Raw genomic sequence first — 19,187 nt, 5'->3', positions numbered from 1 at the left:
GAGGTGATGCTTTTACTCTGGCAGTTTGTATAGAGGCCAGGAGATTCAACAGGTTTCTCCACCTACTCCAGTAATTCTCTCCCCCCCCCCCTCAGTCCACCAAAAGATATTCTTTCACACGCAATTTATTTATTTATTTATTGCATTTATATCCCACCCTCCCCGCCGAAGCAGGCTCAGGGCAGCTAACAACAGTCAAACTCAGACAATAAAACAATAGCAAACAATTAAAATTAACAATAATTGTCGCCGATCATACCATTTAAAACAAGTTAAAACAATCTAGAACAATTTTGGCGCTAGTGTTGGTACTATTAAGTTCAGCGATGACTGTGCATCTATTTATACTGTACTTTAACTAAAGGCAAGTCGAAATAGAGCTGTTTTACAGGCCTTGCGGAACTGGGCAAGGTCCCGCAAGGCCCTTACATCTTCTGGGAGTTGATTCCACCAGTGGGGGGGCCGCAATTGAGAAGGCTCTCTCTCTGGTAGCCTTCAGTCTCGCCTCCGGCCCGGGGATTGACAGTAAATTCTGCGATCCAGATCTGAGTACCTTCTGGGGAACACATGGGGAGAAACAGTTCCTAAGATAGACAGGTCCTCGGCCATAGACAGGTCCTCACAAAAACCAGATGCAAAGAGAGGAATGCGCTTCCAGTGATTATATACAGTTTCCCCACCCCATCCTGAGGAAGTCAGATCGATGCCTGTCATTGGAAGTCAGACTTGCCTGTCATCTTCAGACTGTCACTACTGGTCCCTCGATGGCTGGAAATATCCCAATCATACCCACTTTTCAGGACGAAACTCCATGGGCGGAGTTTCTTTGCCAAGAGGTTCCAAACCAGGCAGAAAGTTCGGAGACTTCCTGGTCCGAACATGTGACTTTCAAACCGAACTGTTCGAACCTCCAACAAGGTAAAGTCCGGGCCAGGTTTTAGTTCGTTTTAGTCTGTGCCCATCCCTATTATTTACTACTTTCTCCAATTATATTTCTTCAGGGCTTTTTTTTTTTTGCAGCAGGAACTCATTTGCATATTAGACTGCATATTAGACTCCAAGAGCTTACAGGAGGCCCTGTACTAAGAGCCTTGTAAGCTCTCGGAGGATTGGCTACATCAGGGGTGTGTGGCCTAATATGCAAAGGAGTTCCTGCTACAAAAAACCCCCCTGAATTTCTTTAACGCACATTAACATTTGGTTACAAAGGTACCCTAACCCAGGCATTTATGCAGGCAACAGTTCATGGGTTACGTCTTCATGTTCTAACTTCCTGTCTTAGGTTAGGCTCAAAACAGACATCACCAGGCACTTTTATATCTTACTGTGTACAGAACTAAATCGACTTGAAATCAGGGACATACATTCTTAAGGTAACATCACCTAATGAGGCCAGCAGCATTTATGACATCAGCGGAATTCAGGCAAGGTCCAGGAATTTAGGACATACTGGCCCTGTTCAGACACACAGTATAATCAGATGTCGCTGCTGTTTCCTTCCGGATTTAAAGTGGCTGATCAGACAGCAACATCTGCCTTCTGGGATTAACTCGTGGTAGCCCCCCTCCCAATCCTTCTCGGGACCGGATTATTTTGTTACCTGCTCCTTTGCGGTGTGTTTTGAGTTCTCCGGTTTCACCTCGTAGTTTTCTCCGTCTGGATAGTTCTGCTGCGATATTAACCAATTTCCGGATGTCTGAAGGCTGTCCCAGAGCAAAAGGAGCCTCAGACATCTGGTTTATGGTCACCATTTTTTTTTACTACTTAAGAGATATGCTCATAACCGTATAACCACATAATGTTTTAAACTATGTGCATGCGCATATGCGCATAATGCACGCATGTGCATAATAGTGGAAGAAAAAAAGAACTGCATGGTGCCGTCGTGTGGACAGCAGAAGATGTTTTCACTGCAGAGTGATTTGAATTGCAGTATGGCAGCCTGATTGATAATATCCGGAACAAAGATATTCAGAAGAGAACCGGGTCAGTTTAACACAGATTCAACACGCTGTGTGAACAGAGCCAATAAGCCTTTTTCAGTTGTAAGGCACACAAAGTGGAGTTGCTTTTGGTTAATTTCTCTGTCATAAGAAAGAGCCAACATGTGCTCATTTTACAAATGAGACCAACACCTGGTAAATTGAGGGGGTTTGCCCCACACGTTCCACTTCACATGAACACAGGTGAAGCTGCCTTATACTGAAGAAGAAAAATTAGAAGAAGGTGATGATGATGATGATGATGATGATGATGATGATGATGATGATGATGATGATGATGATGATGATACATCTTCAGATGTATTAAATGGAGACTGTGGGAGTTGGAGGAAACGAAACTATGGCCAACAGACCCTTATATTTGCTCCCCAGCTTCCTTAGGTTTTTATTCTTTCTGCGGCAAAATGCCCCATTATCTATCAGACTTAACCATTCCAAGTCATCGCAGGGCATTTATGTTGGCTAGACTAAATGCGTTTCCCTCCAAAGTTTTACAAGGGAGATATCGAGTCCCTTTAGGCGACAGAATCTGTTCCTGTGGAGCGAATATTCCCGACTCAGTTCAGCATATATTGCTTGATTGTTCCTTTTATCATAGTCTCCATAAAGATTTATTTTGCAAGCTTTCTTTCTCCCCAGATTTGTCTATACTGCCACCCTGTTATTATTTATTGAACGATACTGAGGGGGAGGTTAGCGAGGCTGTTGCATCATTTTTAGCTGACATCCTTAAATTTAAATCTGACCATGTCTGAATGCATCTGTAAGCTCGTTTTCATTTTGATTTTATCTCCAACTTTTAAATTTTTATATTCTGTGTATTTTTATTTGCAACTGTTATGCCATTAAAGGTATGGTATGGTATGGTATGGTATGGTATGGTATGGTATGGTATGGTATGGTATGGTATGGTATGGTATGGTATGGTATGGTATGGTATGGTATGGTATGGTATGGTATGGTATGGTATGGTATGGTATGGTATGGTATGGTATGATTCGAATTGCAGTATGGCAGTCTGATCGATAATATCCGGAACAAAGATATTCGGAAGAGAACCAGGTCAGTTTAACACGGACTCAACACACTGTGTGAACAGGGCCAATAAGCCTTTTTCAGTTGTAAGGCACACAAAGTGGAGTTGCTTTGGGTTAATTTCTCTGTCATAAGAAAGAGCCAACATGTGCTCACTTTACAAATGAGACCAACACCTGGTAAATGGGGGGTGGGGTGTCTGTCCCACACGTTCCACCTCATATGAACACAGATGAAGCTGCCTTATACTAAAGAAGAAAAATTAGAAGAAGAAGGTGATGATGATGATGATGATGATGATGATGATGATATTGGATTTATATCCCGCCCTATACGCTGAATCTCAGAGTCCCAGAGCGGTCACTATCTCCTTTACCTTCCTCCCCTACAGCAGACATCCTGTGAGGTAGGTGGGGCTGAGAAAGCTCTCCTGGAAGCTGCCCTTTCAAGTACAACTCCTACGAGAGCTACGGCTGACCCAAGGCCGTTCCAGCAGGTGCAAGTGGAGGAGTGGGGAATCAAACCTGGTTCTCCCAGATAAGAGTCCGCACACTTAACCATTACACCAAACTGGCTCTCTGAAGCAGACCCTTGGTCATTATGTGTGTGTGAGTATGAGGGCATTGCCTCTAGAGGAGAGACCTACAGAGACATGGAAGGCCATGTAAAGAGAGGGGGGGGACAAAGTGAGATAGAGGAGGGGTCAGAGGGCAGCTCCCAGGTTAAGACAAAGGGAGGCATCCCATTCAAGCAAAGAGCACCTATATGCATTCAGAGTGACGTAAAGACTCCCTACTGTCCAGACATGCTGAGTCACTCACTCCAACACTCCTCACATTGCTTAAGACAAACGGAGGCATCCATGTTGTTAGCGCCATCCTTTGCTCCTTACGTAGAAGAAATTAATAGTGTTGCCAGCCTCCAGGCAAGGCTTGGGGATCTCCCAGAATTATAACTGACCTTCTGACCAGAGAGATTGTTTCCCGTGCAGAAAATGTCAGCTTTGGAGACTCTGTGGCTTTATACCTTACAACTCTCCAAACACTGCCCTCCTCATCACACGCCAGCAATGCCCTTCCACCCTCTACATTGGACACACAGGCCAGTCCCAGTGACAAAGAATAAATGGACATAAGTCTGACATGAGAAACTTGCAACATTCAGAAATATTCCAGAACATTCAGCTGCTGACCTCAGAGTAGCAATTCTCTTACAAAGGAGAGATTAGGAAGAGAGATTGCTGAATTGCGATTGCTAATGAGTCAAATGCACAGCCAGGGGAGTCAAATGTACAGCCCAAGGTCCAGATCAAGCCCCCGGAGGGCTCCTATCAAGCCCGCAAGCAACTCACTGTCATCTGCTTCCTTCTTTCTCTCTCTTGCTTCCTTTTACCTCACAGCTTGCTTTGCCAGGCTTGCTCAATCGCACAGAAACTACAGATCAAAGCCTGTTTTCTCCATTGGCTGACCAGCACATGAAGCAACTTACGTACAAAAGTTTACAATGCCCAGCCATTTCATGTTTCCCCCTGGGTCTTAGACTCAAAGCATTGACCATGAGATTTCTGTAATGAATGCCAATACATCAAAAATAGGTTTGCAACTTAGAGACACACACCTCAACAACACCAGAACAAAATACTCAAAATTGCTACAGCACAGACATTGTCTCCAGATTTTGATGCAATGATTCAGAGCAACAGTTATCAGATACTGTTAAATAAACAAAATATTGCAAGAGAGCTAATCTTTTAAGCATATTTTGACTTCAAAAAAATCTCTAATGATATTGGTTTGTGTCCTTTTAAAAGTTTATATCTCTGCTACCTGGCATTACATTTGATGACATACATGGCCCAGCCCGACAAGGTCTCATTCATGCCAGATCTGGCCCTCATAACAAATGAATTTGACTTCCCTGTTCAAGATAATGTGTCCTCCTGGACTGAACCAAGACCTAGGTTTCCTGTCTCATGATCTGTGCTGATTTTTCCATGCCTACTACTCCTCTGCGTGTCACATGTAATCCAGTCATGCCTGCTGTTGTCATCCACCTGCTATTGTCATTTGCCTGCTAGTGTCATTTGGATTTCTGAAATCGCTGCATTCTCCAAGATATAAAGACAGATGAACTCACGTTCTAGCTGTCTCTGAAGAAGTGAGCAGTGAAAGCTCCTCCCCGGCCACAACTTTTGGTAATCTTTAAGCTCTTACTGGACTCTGGATCTTTTCTACTTCTTATATTTTGTTGCTCTTTGCCTCACAATTGCCACTACTACCCACGCTGATTCCCACTCGAAGAAACCCGAAAACCACAAGGTGGCACTTCAGTTGTTGAAAGCAATAAATACACAAAAATAAGTTTGGTAATATGTTTTGATGGCTGTGAGTTATCCTTTTAGGCTATCAGCTGTCTTGTTCTGTCAGCTGCCTAACTGCTCAGACCCTGCACCAATAGATGCGCTCTCATTTTTATGTCTTTTCTGAAACAGCTGTTTTGATTTCTGCAAGATGCCGGCGGTTCCAAATCAGCGGGGACAGCGAGCGGTGCAAAAATCAAGGATACACCGTTCAGAAATGGCGGCGGCGGGGAAATTACATTGCAGTATTAATGGATTCTCTTGCAGCAGCTCTACTAACTGCCAAGTATTCCTGGGTGACGAAGATATGCATTTTCATGGTAACGGGAACTCTGACAATAGCTCCGTGATCAATTAACTGTCCCGTTCAATTAGGAAAGAGAGACATCACCCTCCTCCCTTCTCTGAAGGTGTCCTTGGATATCACTTGGGCCACCGAGAGTTGTCCTTTGATGGTCGCTAATTGTGGCTGAGAATTATATCAGCAAAGCCCTCCATCAGCTTCTGAAGGGAGTGGGGCAGACAGGGGTTCAGATTGTTTGATCAATCCGGTGGTCTACCAACGGAAGCTGTCATGGTGTCTCTATAGTTAGAAGACACAGAAAGTGACCCCCTTTCCAAGTTAGCACAGGCACGGCTTGTAACCCAAAGCTCAAACTCTCTACAGAGAGCCAGTTTGGTATAGTGGTTAAGTGTGCGGACTCTTATCTGGGAGAACCAGGTTTGATTCCCCCCTCCTCCACTTGCAGCTGCTGGAATGGCCTTGGGTTAGCCATAGCTCTCGCAGGAGTTGTCCTTGAAAGAGCCAGTCTGGTGTAGTGGTTAAGTGCGTGGACTCTTATCTGGGAGAACCAGGTTTGATTCCCCACTCCTCCACTTGCAGCTGCTAGAATGGCCTTGGGATAGCCATAGAGAGCCAGTCTGGTGTAGTGGTTAAGTGCACGGACTCTTATCTGGGAAAACCAGGTTTGATTTCCCACTCCTCCACTTGCAGCTGCTGGAATGGCCTTGGGTCAGCCATAGCTCTTGCAGAGCTGTCCTTGAAAGGGCAGCTTCTGGGAGAGCTCTCTCAGCCCCATCTACCACACAGGGTGTCTGTTGTGGAGGAAGAAAATAAAGGAGATTGCTGGTGTGATCTGATTTTTTTCTCTTTCTTCCTGTATTTTATACTATAAAATTTACCTTTACTGGAATTGTCAAAATTATTAGATTAAAACAAAAGTGGAGTGGAGTGAAGCCTTGCGGCTTAATTTGACTTAATTTGAAAATTTGAATTTGAAAAGACTTATACTATACAATTTTAAAATGGATTATGTACAGTTTAGACAAAATAATATGGGACAATTCATGTAAAGAAAATATTGTAGAATTAACCTTGTAGAAAAAACCTTTGAAAGTTTTTTTTTATGCAAAATAAGGTCAGAATGAATTGTGCTTTTTATCTCCCCTATTTCCTATCTTTTTTTTCCCCCTGAAACTAATAAAACTTTTTAGGTTTCAAACATTTTTTATTAGTAACGTATGGTAGTATATTCAATTTCTTACATCATTAATAACTACTTTTTTCCTCTATCCCATATATTACTTTCTACCTACCCCTCCCCCCGTTACTTGACCCCTGCCTGTGTACTATACTTAAAACATTATTATTAAAGGTACCCTTAATTAATAAAAACCAAAATTCATATCCTCCTCCCTCTTATACTTAGTCATTATCAAAAATTGGCCAATGTCCTTTTATTTTCCACTCTTTTTCTACGTATCATCTGAACTTTTTCCATTCCATCTTAAATACTTCTGAATCATAGTCTCTTAAGGTTCTTGTTAACTTGTCCATTTCACTCCATGTCATAACTTTTACAATCCAATCCCATTTCTCTGGTATTTTTTCTTGCTTCCACAACTGCGCATACAGTGTCCTAGCAGCTGAGAGCAAGTACCAGATTAAAGTCCTGTCTTCTTTTGGAAATTTTTCCATTTGTAATCCCAACAGAAAAGTCTCTGCAACTTTGTTAAATTCATATCCCAAGATCTTAGAAATCTCTTGTGGAAACTAATAAAACTTTTTGAAAACCGATAAAAGAAATTGCAAGCCACTTGGAGACTCTGATTCAGAAAGAAGGGCGAGGAATAAAATTGCAGTCTTCTTCTTCTAATTCTAATGCCACGTCTTTGGAACATGGTGATGGTGGAAACTGTCATCAAGTTACAGTCATTTATGGTGACCCCCCTCATAGTGTTTTCAGGGCAACAGAGATTCAGAGGTGGGTTTGCTGCTGCCTGCCTTTGCACTCTAGACTTCCTTGGTGGTCTCCCATCCAAATACCAACCAGAGCCAATCCTGTTTAGCTTCCAAGTTCTGATGAGATCTGGCTAGCTTTAGAACAGTAAAAAAAAGGTAAAGGAAGTCTCCTGTGCAAGCACCCATGGGATGACATCGCATCATGATGTCTTCTTGGCAGACTTTTTACAGGGTGGTTTGCCATTGCCTTCCCCAGTCATATTTACTTTACCCCCAGCAAGCTGGGGACTCCTTTTACTGACCTCAGAAGGATGGAAAGCTGAGTCAACCTTGAGCCAGCTACTTGAACCCACTGGAATCAAACTCAGGTTTGAATGGAATTGGAGCAGAGGTCCACCAGTGGATATTAGCCACAGCGTATTCTTGGAACTCTCTGTCTGGAGCAGTGATACTCTGCATTCTTGGTGCTTGGGAAGGTCAACAGTGGGAGGGCTTCTAGTGTCCTGGCCCCACTGGTGGACCTCCTGATGGCACCTGGGTTTTATGGCCACTGTGTGACACAGAGTGTTGGACTGGATGGGCCACTGGCCTGATCCAACATGGCTTCTTCTCTTATGTTCTTATGTTCAGGTTATGAGCAGAGCTTGGACTAGAGTACTGCAGCTTACCACTCTGCGCCACAGGGCTCAATCTTTGGAACATACCAACCAATAATAAGGAAGAACTCTTTGGAGCATGTGTGGAGATCCTGTCCCTTACACCTGGGTAAACGTATACAGCCCCCCCAAAAAACATCTATAATAATAATAATAATAATAAATAATAATAAAATTTTATTTATACCCCGCCCTCCCCGCCGGGGCAGGCTCAGGGCGGCTTACAGGGTGTGGCAAAAGCCATGTTGAACAATAAAACAATTATACATTTCTATACCATTTAAAATTTACCATTAAGTTTACATAATATAAAAGTCTAAAATCAATCTAAAATAATCTCATCTTATGGCTATCTCAATTATTGATGTTAGTGATGGCATGGTGTTTATTTCAGGTTCCATCTTGGAAGGCTAGCCGGAAGAGGGCGGTTTTGCACGCCCTACGGAATTGGCTAATGTCCCGAAGGGCCCGCACCTCTTCCAGCAGCTGGTTCCACCATTGGGGTGCTTTTATAGAGAAGGCCTGTTCTCTGGTTATTTTTAGTTTGGCCTCCTTTGGCCCAGGTACCTCCAGAAGGTTTTGTGAGCTGGATCGCAGTGTTAAACATAAGGCGTTAAACATAAGGCTTTTGGATGGTGATATATGGCTTCAAGCCAGCTTGAGTTGAAGCGCCGCTCTTTAAAAAGAGAAGCTACACGTCACTGCCTTCATGAGATGTGCCGCTTGCTTTGTCGTCGAGATCCGTTAGCGGGTTTGCGCAGCCGCATTCTCTTTTCTCAGCCAGCTGCCTGTACGCCACTCCTGCCCAACCGGCCGGGCTATCTGTCTCCCTAATGAACTACATTTGTTCCCAAACATGTGTGCCTCTTCATTATCAAGTGGAGGTTCCTTGGCTGCGTTGACAAGGAGAGGGAGCATGATGGATGAAATCTTGGGCCAAGACAAAATGAGCCCGCCGGAATCGAGCTCGTCAGCCATTGATCAGGTTGCCCAACGTGTGGATTGCTCTCAGAGATAAAAAACAGAACCATTTTTTCCACCCTTTTACAAAATAAAGGCGCTCAGTCGAATCAACCGGGCGTCTTTTTTTCCCCAGGTACTGTAATACGAAAAGGCACCCGTGTCCCATTAATTTACAATTTAGAGACGTTAAGGAAATTAAAAGCATAAATCATCTTAAATGAGGCTACACTAAAGTTCAACACCAGCTATTTTTTGCTTACATCAGTGATTTGAATCCGGGATCCCAGAAGTCCGTGTCCAACACCTCTCTTGTGCCTTTAGTAATTCCCTGTTCCAGTGTCCACAGCATTTCACTGTATAAAATGGGAGAAGCAAAAAAGTCCCCCCAAATTTCTTTCTCACGTGTGTTATTTTAAAGACAGAGAATCTGAGGCAGTGATAAAATAGCAACAGGGTGTACAAAAACACCCACTCCTAAAGTGAGAGATTCAAGAGACCACAGGAGTATTGTTTATGACCAACAGAAACTAGATTTCCATGGGGATGACCCATGTCACATGGTGGGACTTCATAGCTTCTCAAGACATGACAGGGTAAGGTCTTCTCCTTCTGGAAATATGACTCAATCATGTGTCACCTGATCATTTTCTCTAATGTAAAACACTTCCGGTTTTCACCGGAAGTGAAGTAACAGCCAACTCCAGATTCAAAAACACCTGGAGATTTTTCTGAGACAGTGTGGGGAGAGGGAGCTTGGTAGGGTACATTGCCATACTGTCTACCATCCAAGACAGCCATTTTCTGTAGATGGTTTAAATAAATGACAAGTTATGGATGTATTCTGGAGACCAGTTGTATTGAAGGAAGAAGGAAGGAGGAGAAGGAGGAGGTGGTGGTGGTGGTGGTATTGGATTTATATCCCGCCCTCCACTCTGAATCTCAGAGTCTCAGAGCGGCTCACAATCTCCTTTATCTTCCTCCCCCACATCAGACACCCTGTGAGGTGGGTGGGGCTGAGAGAGCTCTCATAGACATGTCCTTTCAAGGACAACTTCTACGAGAGCTCTGGCTGACCCAAGGCTATTCCAGCAGCTGCAAGTGGAGGAGCAGGGAATCAAACCCGGTTCTCCCAGATGAGTCTGCCCGCTTAGCCCCTACACCAGCTTGGAGAGATGGCAGGCAACAGGAGATGTTTGATTTTATATGCAGAGGGAGAATATGTATTCTCTCTTTCCCTCTCTCTGACAACTCTCTCTCCCCCCCAACAAGGTTTTTATCAATGCCGGATTTTAAAATATTTTTAATATGGCTGTTTTTAATGGTTCCAGGGTTTTAAAACTGCATTTCAATGGGCTATTAAGCACTGCCGTTTTATCGTTGTCCTTGTTACTCATTCTGTTACCCTGGCTTTTTTTAATCATTGGAAATAAATTCTTGTTTTTATTGATTTGATATTATACCCTGAGCATTTAAAAAAAAAAAAAACTTGAAGGCGGAAAGACAAATCAAATCTTATGAATAAATAAATCCCCCAAATCTTTAGGGGGTGAATCAGATCCGATCTGTGATATTTGGAGACCCAGGGTCCCCATCTAGAGGGAATGGTGGGTAGGTCAGACTCATGCGGTGCCTAAGTCAGAAAACATTCCTTGGTGGCGAAAGCGCAAGAAGACATTTAAAAACCGGCTCTTAGTCCCTGTCTGGGGGAAACTTAAATGTCACGAAAAAGAAACCATTCCACAACCGGGTCCGTTTTAATTGCGCAGACGGTTTTCAACAGATTACTCTAAGCCGTTAGTCAAGGAAATGTTCCAGCTCAATTATAACGAACAGTGGCCCTCAGTCCACCCCCTGCCCCGAAAGTTTGACCATTGCACACTCGAGCAAGCCTCTGGAAAGGTGGCATGCACATTTTTCAAAATAAAGAAAGTTCTAGGCACCTAAAAATATTTTTAGGCTGAGGAAATAAACCCTCAGGGTAGGGCTGCCAACTTGTGGAAGACCCAAATCAGAGGGCAGATGGCTGCCCCTTTGGGTTGTCAGCTCTGGGTTGGGGAATTACTGGAGGTTGGCACCTGGGGAAGGTAGGGTTTGGAGATACGAGGGATCTCACAGGAGCTGACTGCCATAGAGGCCACTCTTTCCAGAGCTGCCGTTTTCTCCAGGGGAACTGATAGGATTGCTAGATGCAACTGGGGGAGGGACTTTCCAGGAGTGAGGGGGAGCATGCAATGTGTGCATGATGAAATATCCTGTGGAAGAGACGTCATCATGCCGGAGACACCACCTGGTGACACTCTGGTATTTTGGGCAAAAGTTTTGTGCAAAATGTCAAAGCGCTGCTGCACGGTATTGGCAATGTGATGACATCACTTCCTTGTGATGTCATTATGTTACATTTGGGAATGGAATTCCCACCCCCCCTCTGACCAGCTGGCCGGTGGCAGAGCAGAGGCCCCCAAATTGGGGGATTCCCTCATCCCCAAGTTGGGAATGGCATCCCTAGGAACTGGTCTCTGCATTGGTTTTTCTCAGACACTCTAGCAAATTGTTAGAGCATCTAGGAAAACCATAGAGTTTTCCCGGATGCTCCTAGAGCGGCTGGCGAGCGATGTGGCCGGCGCAACAACATCATTCCCAAGTGACATCACTGCCCGCACACAAAAACAGCCCCCTGCCGGAAACCGCAGGGAACCAGGCAACCCGACTGGGAGATCAGTTGTAACCCTCATTCTCCAGCCACCAAATGGAGCCTGGCAACACTAACCAGCACTTCATGGATGCTGCAGAACCCCCAAGGGGACCTAAGCAAGGTGCAAAGCCACAGCGTCCACCTTCTGAAGCAGCCACTTTCTGCAGGGGAACCAATCTCTGTCATCCGCTGCAATTCAAGCCAGGCGCTACACAGGATCGCGGAGAAACCCTGCGGCCTCAAGGTGCAACCAGTTCTTTAAGTGAAACCTGCCCAGATTCCACCTGAGCTAGGAAGCCTCAATTAGCTCCCTCCCCCAACCCAATTAATTTCATTATGAATCTGCCAGAGGGAGAGGGGCCAAGTCTCCAGGCTGGGCCTTTTGGCCCTAGCAACTGTACACAAACAACCCCAAGCATAATTTCTGCTCCAGAGGATTTCTGCATGCGAGAAGCGGCAACGGAACACCAGTGTGAGAAAAGAAACAGATGGAAGGGGAGCATAAGGTAATCGGCAAGCAATTATGATTAACTTTCTACGCCGTGGCAAAAAAAGCAGATGCTGAAGCGTCACACGGATGGAACCGTGTTGGAACGGGCCAAGGACGGCCGATGTCATCCCTTCCAGGGCTGTGAGGGAATGCCTCTGTTTGCCAACCTCCAGGCACAACCTGGAGACCCCCCTAGAATTGATGTTCCAATAAAGGTGTGTGCGGGGGTGGAATTCTAGCGGGAAGTGGCTGGGGCTGAGAGAGCTCTGACAGAAGCTGGCCTTTCAAGGACAACTCCTACAAGAGCTATGGCTGACTCAAGGCCATTCCAGCAGCTGCAAGTGGAGGCATGGGGAATCAAACCCGGTTCTCCCAGATAAGAGAGCTCTGCCTGACCCAAGGCCATTGCAGCAGCTGCAAGTGGAGAGTGGGGAATCAAACCCGGTTCTCCCAGATAAGAGAGCTAAGGCTGACCCAAGGCCATTCCAGCAGGTGCAAGTGGAGGAGTGGGGAATCAGACCTGGTTCTCCCAGATAAGAGAGCTATGGCTGACCCAAGGCCATTCCGGCAGCTGCAAGTGGAGGAGTGGGGAATCAAACCTGGTTCTCCCAGATAAGAAGTCGATGATATTGGGATTGTGGAGAAACGCCATTTTAGTCAGTGGTGGTGCTTCATTTGGCAGGGGTCAGTAAATCCCTCAGCAGGCTTTGTAGCCTTCCCCTCACTCCCCCCCTCCCTTCCAGAGCCAAACCAACAACGCTAGGGGGAAAATCTCCTAGAGAGGCAGGAAGTGCTGGTGTTCCTTGCATGTGTTAGGCAGGAAGAGAAGCGAGATTTGAACTGGGGCTCGAGCGAGCATGTGGTGAGCAATGGAGGCTCCTGCCTGGGGGGCCCCCAGGCAGGCAGACTAAGTAAGTAATTCACAAGACAGGGCAAGTTTAGATCAGGGCCAGCCGGATGCGTTTATAATCAACTTTTCTTTGTTATGCTGTTTGCTGTGGTGTGCTGTGCTGTGCTAATTTTGTAAATGCAACTGTTTTTGGTTTGTTTTTCTTTCCCTATCCTTTTCTCTTTTTAAATAAACATATTTTTACTGTTTAAATGCTGGCAGTCAAACTCTGTACCACATAGATCCCCAGACCGCTTTAGACCACGCTGTGTTAAGAAGGGGGCCCCAGGTGAAGGGGGGAAGGCATGCAGTTGGATAAGGTGCCAATCCTCCAGGGATGCCCCAAAGAAGCGCTGAGGTCTCTGTGAAACCCAAGTGCAGGGTGGCAGAGGACCTTGAGGCCTGGCCTCACAGCTGAAGAGGGGGATTGGGAGTCCTGTTCCTCTCAATCTGAACCCCGGGACTGAGCAGGTGGTGGCAGCGCGCCCAAGGGGCAGGAGGAGAAATAGCTCCCTCCAGGAGTTGGCAACTCGATAGGGAGCTGACGGGACCGGGTCTGAAGGCAGAATCGGGCCGGTTCCGCCACACTTGGAGGCAGCGGTGGGATGAGAACAAACAGAGAACTTGATTGGCCAGGCATTTTTGCTTTTTTGATGCGTGCAAGCACCCAGAGGAAGCAACAGCGGTTTTGTTTTATTTTCGGGTCAACTGGAGTAGGGAAAGTTTAGCTAGTTAGGATGGAGCGTGCTAAGATGCGGGAAATCCTGAAGATGACAAAGCCACAGCTCCAGGAAGAGTGTGCAAAGCACAAGCTGGAGTGTGACAACATGACTGTAGTAGATATGAAAGACCTCCTTTTGGAGTATCATCAGCATGCAGGGGCACTTGCAAAAGTGGCCCCCACCCAGTCAGAAGCAATCTTGCGGCTACAGTTGGAACTGGAGAGAATGCGTATCGAGGCGGACCGAGACCGCAGACGGGAGGAAAGAGAGAAAGCTGAGATCCTCAGACAGGAGGAACGAGAGAGAGAGGAAAGACAAGCAGAGAGGGAGCTGAGACAAGCTGAGATCCGCAGACAGGAGGAAAGAGAGAGGGAGCTGAGACAAGCTGAGATCCGCAGACGGGAAGAAAGAGAGAGAGCTGAGATCCACCGACGGGAGCAGGAAGAGCAACGTCGCCATGAGCTTGAGGTGCTACGTCTGGAAGCTGAACTAAGCAAAGAGATCCAAGTCACCCCCAAGGACTTTGCAGTGTAGCAAGAGGGAGAAGACCCCTCCATATACCTCTCCAACTTTGAGAGGGCAGCCAAACAGTGGGGGATTGCAGAGGAGGACTATATGTCTTACCTCTGTAGCAACCTGACTGGAGAGCTTTCAGCCATCTATTACAGCATGCCTATGGAAGATGGGGGGATAACTTTTGCGGCCTATAAAGCCACTGTATTTAAAAGGTTTAAACTGGGGCCAGACCACTCCCGAAAGCAGTTCAGGGGTTTGGCTCCACAAGAAGGTAAATCCTATTCTGAATGTGGGGTAATGAAGGAACAAACAGTTCCAGTGTTATTGGGCCAGGATTTGTTGGTTGGCCAGTACTCTATCAATGCTGTAACCCGCAGCCAAACCCTCAGAGGAAAGTGGGAGGAGGAAGGCAACGTTAGGGAAGCCACCTCACCACCAATCAGGGAGGGGGAAATAGCCCAGGTTACTGAGGACGAAGAGAGGGCAGTCACCCAGGAGGGGGAGGACCAGCCTGTCTCAAGCCCTGGAGTAGGGTGTTCCCAAGGGGAAGAGGGGTGTAGCTTTCCCCAAGTGCAGCAAGAGGCTGTCGATGTTCCTAGCAAGGAAGGGAACCTGTCTAGCGTAAAGGATGTGCAAGCTGAAGAGACCGAGGTGGAGAGTGGAGATTTCACAGGAGGTTCTGAGAGCAGCAAGGCTAATGTGGGCTCAGAGGAGCACATAGCTGAAGGCTTGGGGGGACGGGAGCGGTTCCAGAAGGGGGTCCGGAGCGGCCTTAGGTTGGAACCGGTTCACCAAGTAGCTGTGGATCAGGAAGTGGGATCGTCCGAGATGCTCTCAAAACAGGTCGTCTTGAAGCAGGGCAGACAGGAATCCTGGGAAGCTGTGGGACCTTCCAGGCAGGAAGGGGGTCAGTTGGGTAGTGCTGAAAAACCAATCGAGGGGACTGAGAACCCAAGCCAAACCCTCAGGGGAAGGTGGGGGGAGGAAGGCAACTTTAGGGAAGCCACCTCACCACCAACCAGGGAGGGGGAGGACCAGCCTGTCTCAAGCCCTGCAGGAGGGTGTGCCCAATGGGAAGAGGGGTGCCAATTTCCGCAAGGGCAGCAGGATGCTGTGGAGCCTTCCAGGCAGGAAGGAGCTCAGTTGGCTGACACTGAAAAACCAACTGAGGGGGCGGAGAACCCAGATCAAACTTTGGCTGAGTGTTCTGGAAACAGTGGGACTAGGGGTGGCTTGAAGGAACAGATGATAGGAAGTCTGGGGGAGCCAGAAATGTTCCTGTCTGAGGTTCAAAGTGACCCTAGGCTGGATCCACTGTGTGAGGTGGCAAGGGACCAGAAAGTGGAGTTCCCAGAAGCTGAGACAGGGGATAGGGTGATGGTTTTCCTGCCCCTTCATACTGGTGAACGGAAAGTGGAATGGGAGGGACCCCATATGATTGTGGATGACCTAGACGAGGCTACTTATGTGGTGGCTATGGAGAAGACGGGAAAGGCAGTTAAAGTGGTGCAGGTGAATGTACCACAACCAGTCTCTGCGAGGTCCAGGGTGTTGCATAGAGGTAGGAAGGAAGGAGACAAAAAGAAGCTGGGACAGCAATTGTTTGGAGCCCCAGAGGTGGTTTTCTGGGAGGTCAGAGTGGACAGAGGGAACATTCCACCAATGAGGGATAAAGAAGAAGCAACTGTGTGGAAACTGGGCAGTTTCCAACCCCATATGTGGGGCCAGGGATTTCCTCCTTTGATGGGCCACTCACCCCAGCAACAGCAGCAACGGAGGGAGAGCACCAAACTCCAGAGGTGGTCCTGGGAGATGGAGGAGTACATCTTAGACTGGACATTCCTTCTGAATGCAGCAATGCGACTTGTTGTCCAGAAGGGACATGGACACCTAGGTTGTGGGACTTGGTGTAGTATTGGAGAAATACCTGAATGTTTGTGTAATGTTTTGGTTAATGGGTTTCTCCTTGTTTGGTTGGATTCTGCTACGGGGTCACCTCTGTAGGAGGCAACCCCTCCGGCTCAGAATTTAAGGAGGGGGAAGTGTGGAGAAACGCCATTTTAGTCAGTGGTGGTGCTTCATTTGGCAGGGGTCAGTAAATCCCTCAGCAGGCTTTGTAGCCTTCCCCTCACTCCCCCCCTCCCTTCCAGAGCCAAACCAACAACGCTAGGGGGAAAATCTCCTAGAGAGGCAGGAAGTGCTGGTGTTCCTTGCATGTGTTAGGCAGGAAGAGAAGCGAGATTTGAACTGGGGCTCGAGCGAGCATGTGGTGAGCAATGGAGGCTCCTGCCTGGGGGGCCCCCAGGCAGGCAGACTAAGTAAGTAATTCACAAGACAGGGCAAGTTTAGATCAGGGCCAGCCGGATGCGTTTATAATCAACTTTTCTTTGTTATGCTGTTTGCTGTGGTGTGCTGTGCTGTGCTAATTTTGTAAATGCAACTGTTTTTGGTTTGTTTTTCTTTCCCTATCCTTTTCTCTTTTTAAATAAACATATTTTTACTGTTTAAATGCTGGCAGTCAAACTCTGTACCACATAGATCCCCAGACTGCTTTAGACCACGCTGTGTTAAGAAGGGGGCCCCAGGTGAAGGGGGGAAGGCATGCAGTTGGATAAGGTGCCAATCCTCCAGGGGTGCCCCAAAGAAGCGCTGAGGTCTCTGTGAAACCCAAGTGCAGGGTGGCAGAGGACCTTGAGGCCTGGCCTCACAGCTGAAGAGGGGGATTGGGAGTCCTGTTCCTCTCAATCTGAACCCCGGGACTGAGCAGGTGGTGGCAGCGCGCCCAAGGGGCAGGAGGAGAAATAGCTCCCTCCAGGAGTTGGCGACTCGATAGGGAGCTGACGGGACCGGGTCTGAAGGCAGAATCGGGCCGGTTCCGCCACAGGGATTATAATACCCCACCCTACATCCTGAATCTCAAAGTGACTCAAAATCTCCTTTATCTTCCTTCCCCACAACAGACTCTCTGTGAGCTGGGTGGGGCTGAGAGAGCTCTCCCAGAAGCTACCATTTCAAGGACAACCTCGGCCAGAGCTATGGCTGACCTGAGGCCATTCCAGCAGCTCCAAGCGGAGGACTGGGGAATCAAACCCAGTTCTCCCAGATAAGAGTCTGTGCACTTAACCACTACACCAAACTGGCTCTTTCAAGGACAGCTCCTGCCAGAGCTATGGCTGACCCAAGTCCCTTCCAGCAGAGGGAAAGAGTAATTATGGGAAAGGATCGCTTACAAGGCCATGTAGTGAGGTTCAGAAGTGAACCAATTTGGTGTAGTGGTTAAGTGCACGGACTCTTATCTGGAAGAACCGGGTTTGATTCCCCACTCCTCCACTTGCAGCTGCTGGCTTAGCATCAGGGGGTGTGGCCCAATATGCAAATGAGTCCCTGCAGGGCTTTTCCTACCCAAAAAGCCCTGTGTGGAACAATGGTGCCATCACGGGGTGTGGCTTAATATACAAATGAGTTCCTGCTTGGAATCCCCCCCCCCTACCCTCCCACTTCTTGGGAAATGTATTTTCTTCACTCTTCTACGACTGGGCAAAACTCTGCTATATTACACTTTTCCTCAGCCACACGAGGAAACAAAACTCTGCACGTGGAAGGAGAATCCATTTGTGTCTGATTTTCAAAAATCTCCTCTGAGCAAGATTGTCGAAACACATTGGGAATCTGTACAACATTCCCCCCCCCCCTTAAAATCTCCAAAAGAGCTGTTTGGATATTAAAAGTAATTTTTCATGGCACCTTTCTGGGCTTTGTCCTTCGTCTTCTCTGACAATGCCGAGCCCTCGGCAACCCACCGCGGCTCGTTGGCAGAGCGCTTGGCAGATTCAATCGCTTACTTCTTCCCCAACCTTGGAGGCCGTGATTTGTACGCCGCAAAGAGCAGCTGCAATTCTGGCTCCCCCTTGCTGCTGCCGCCGCGTTGGGGGCTCCAGTCACTGCAGCCCAAGGAGAAACACAGCTGCGGTCTCTCATCTGCTTGCTCAACTCTTGTCCTTCATGCCTCGTAACATCTGGCTGGAAGGGAAGGCCTGGAAGCAGACCGGGCCCAAACATTCTGGTTGCCAGGAGACAAAGGGGGGCCCCCCACAATGACAAGGCTATCGTTTGATTTGTATAAGAAGGAAAGAAAATCTTCAAAAAACGCACAAGTGGAAAAAAGGTACAATTAAAACTTTTGCAAAATAAATGTGTGTGTGTGTTTAGTAACTACAATGCACATGTGTTGTACATATTACCGGCAATATGCAGTAGATATAGGCTTGCCAATCCCCAGCTCCCAGCGGGAGTTCTTCTGCTTTCCCAGGCTCCTTCCTGCCCCCAGACAGCTGGCCGGCAGGGAAAGCCCCTCCCCCAGAGGACCATGTGCCTTTCCACCTCCGGAGGCTTCAGTCTCCGATTGAAAGGCTTCCTCTTGGGATCGGGTGTCTGTGTTACTTGGAAGAAGTTGGCAGCAACTCGTGAGTAGAGAGGCCAATCCTCACTTCAGAGTCTCCAGAAACGATGGAGGGGGGAGACGTCTGCTGAGCACTTTATTATTCCCTATGTGGAGATCGATTCTCATAGGGTATAATGGGGAATTGATCTGGAGGTTTCGGGAGCTCTGGGGGAGCTGTT

The sequence above is a fragment of the Heteronotia binoei genome, chromosome 16 (genome assembly GCF_032191835.1).
Source record: "Heteronotia binoei isolate CCM8104 ecotype False Entrance Well chromosome 16, APGP_CSIRO_Hbin_v1, whole genome shotgun sequence".
NCBI classification, from domain to species: Eukaryota; Metazoa; Chordata; class Lepidosauria; order Squamata; family Gekkonidae; genus Heteronotia; species Heteronotia binoei.
Note: the sequence above shows the minus strand (reverse complement) of the source record.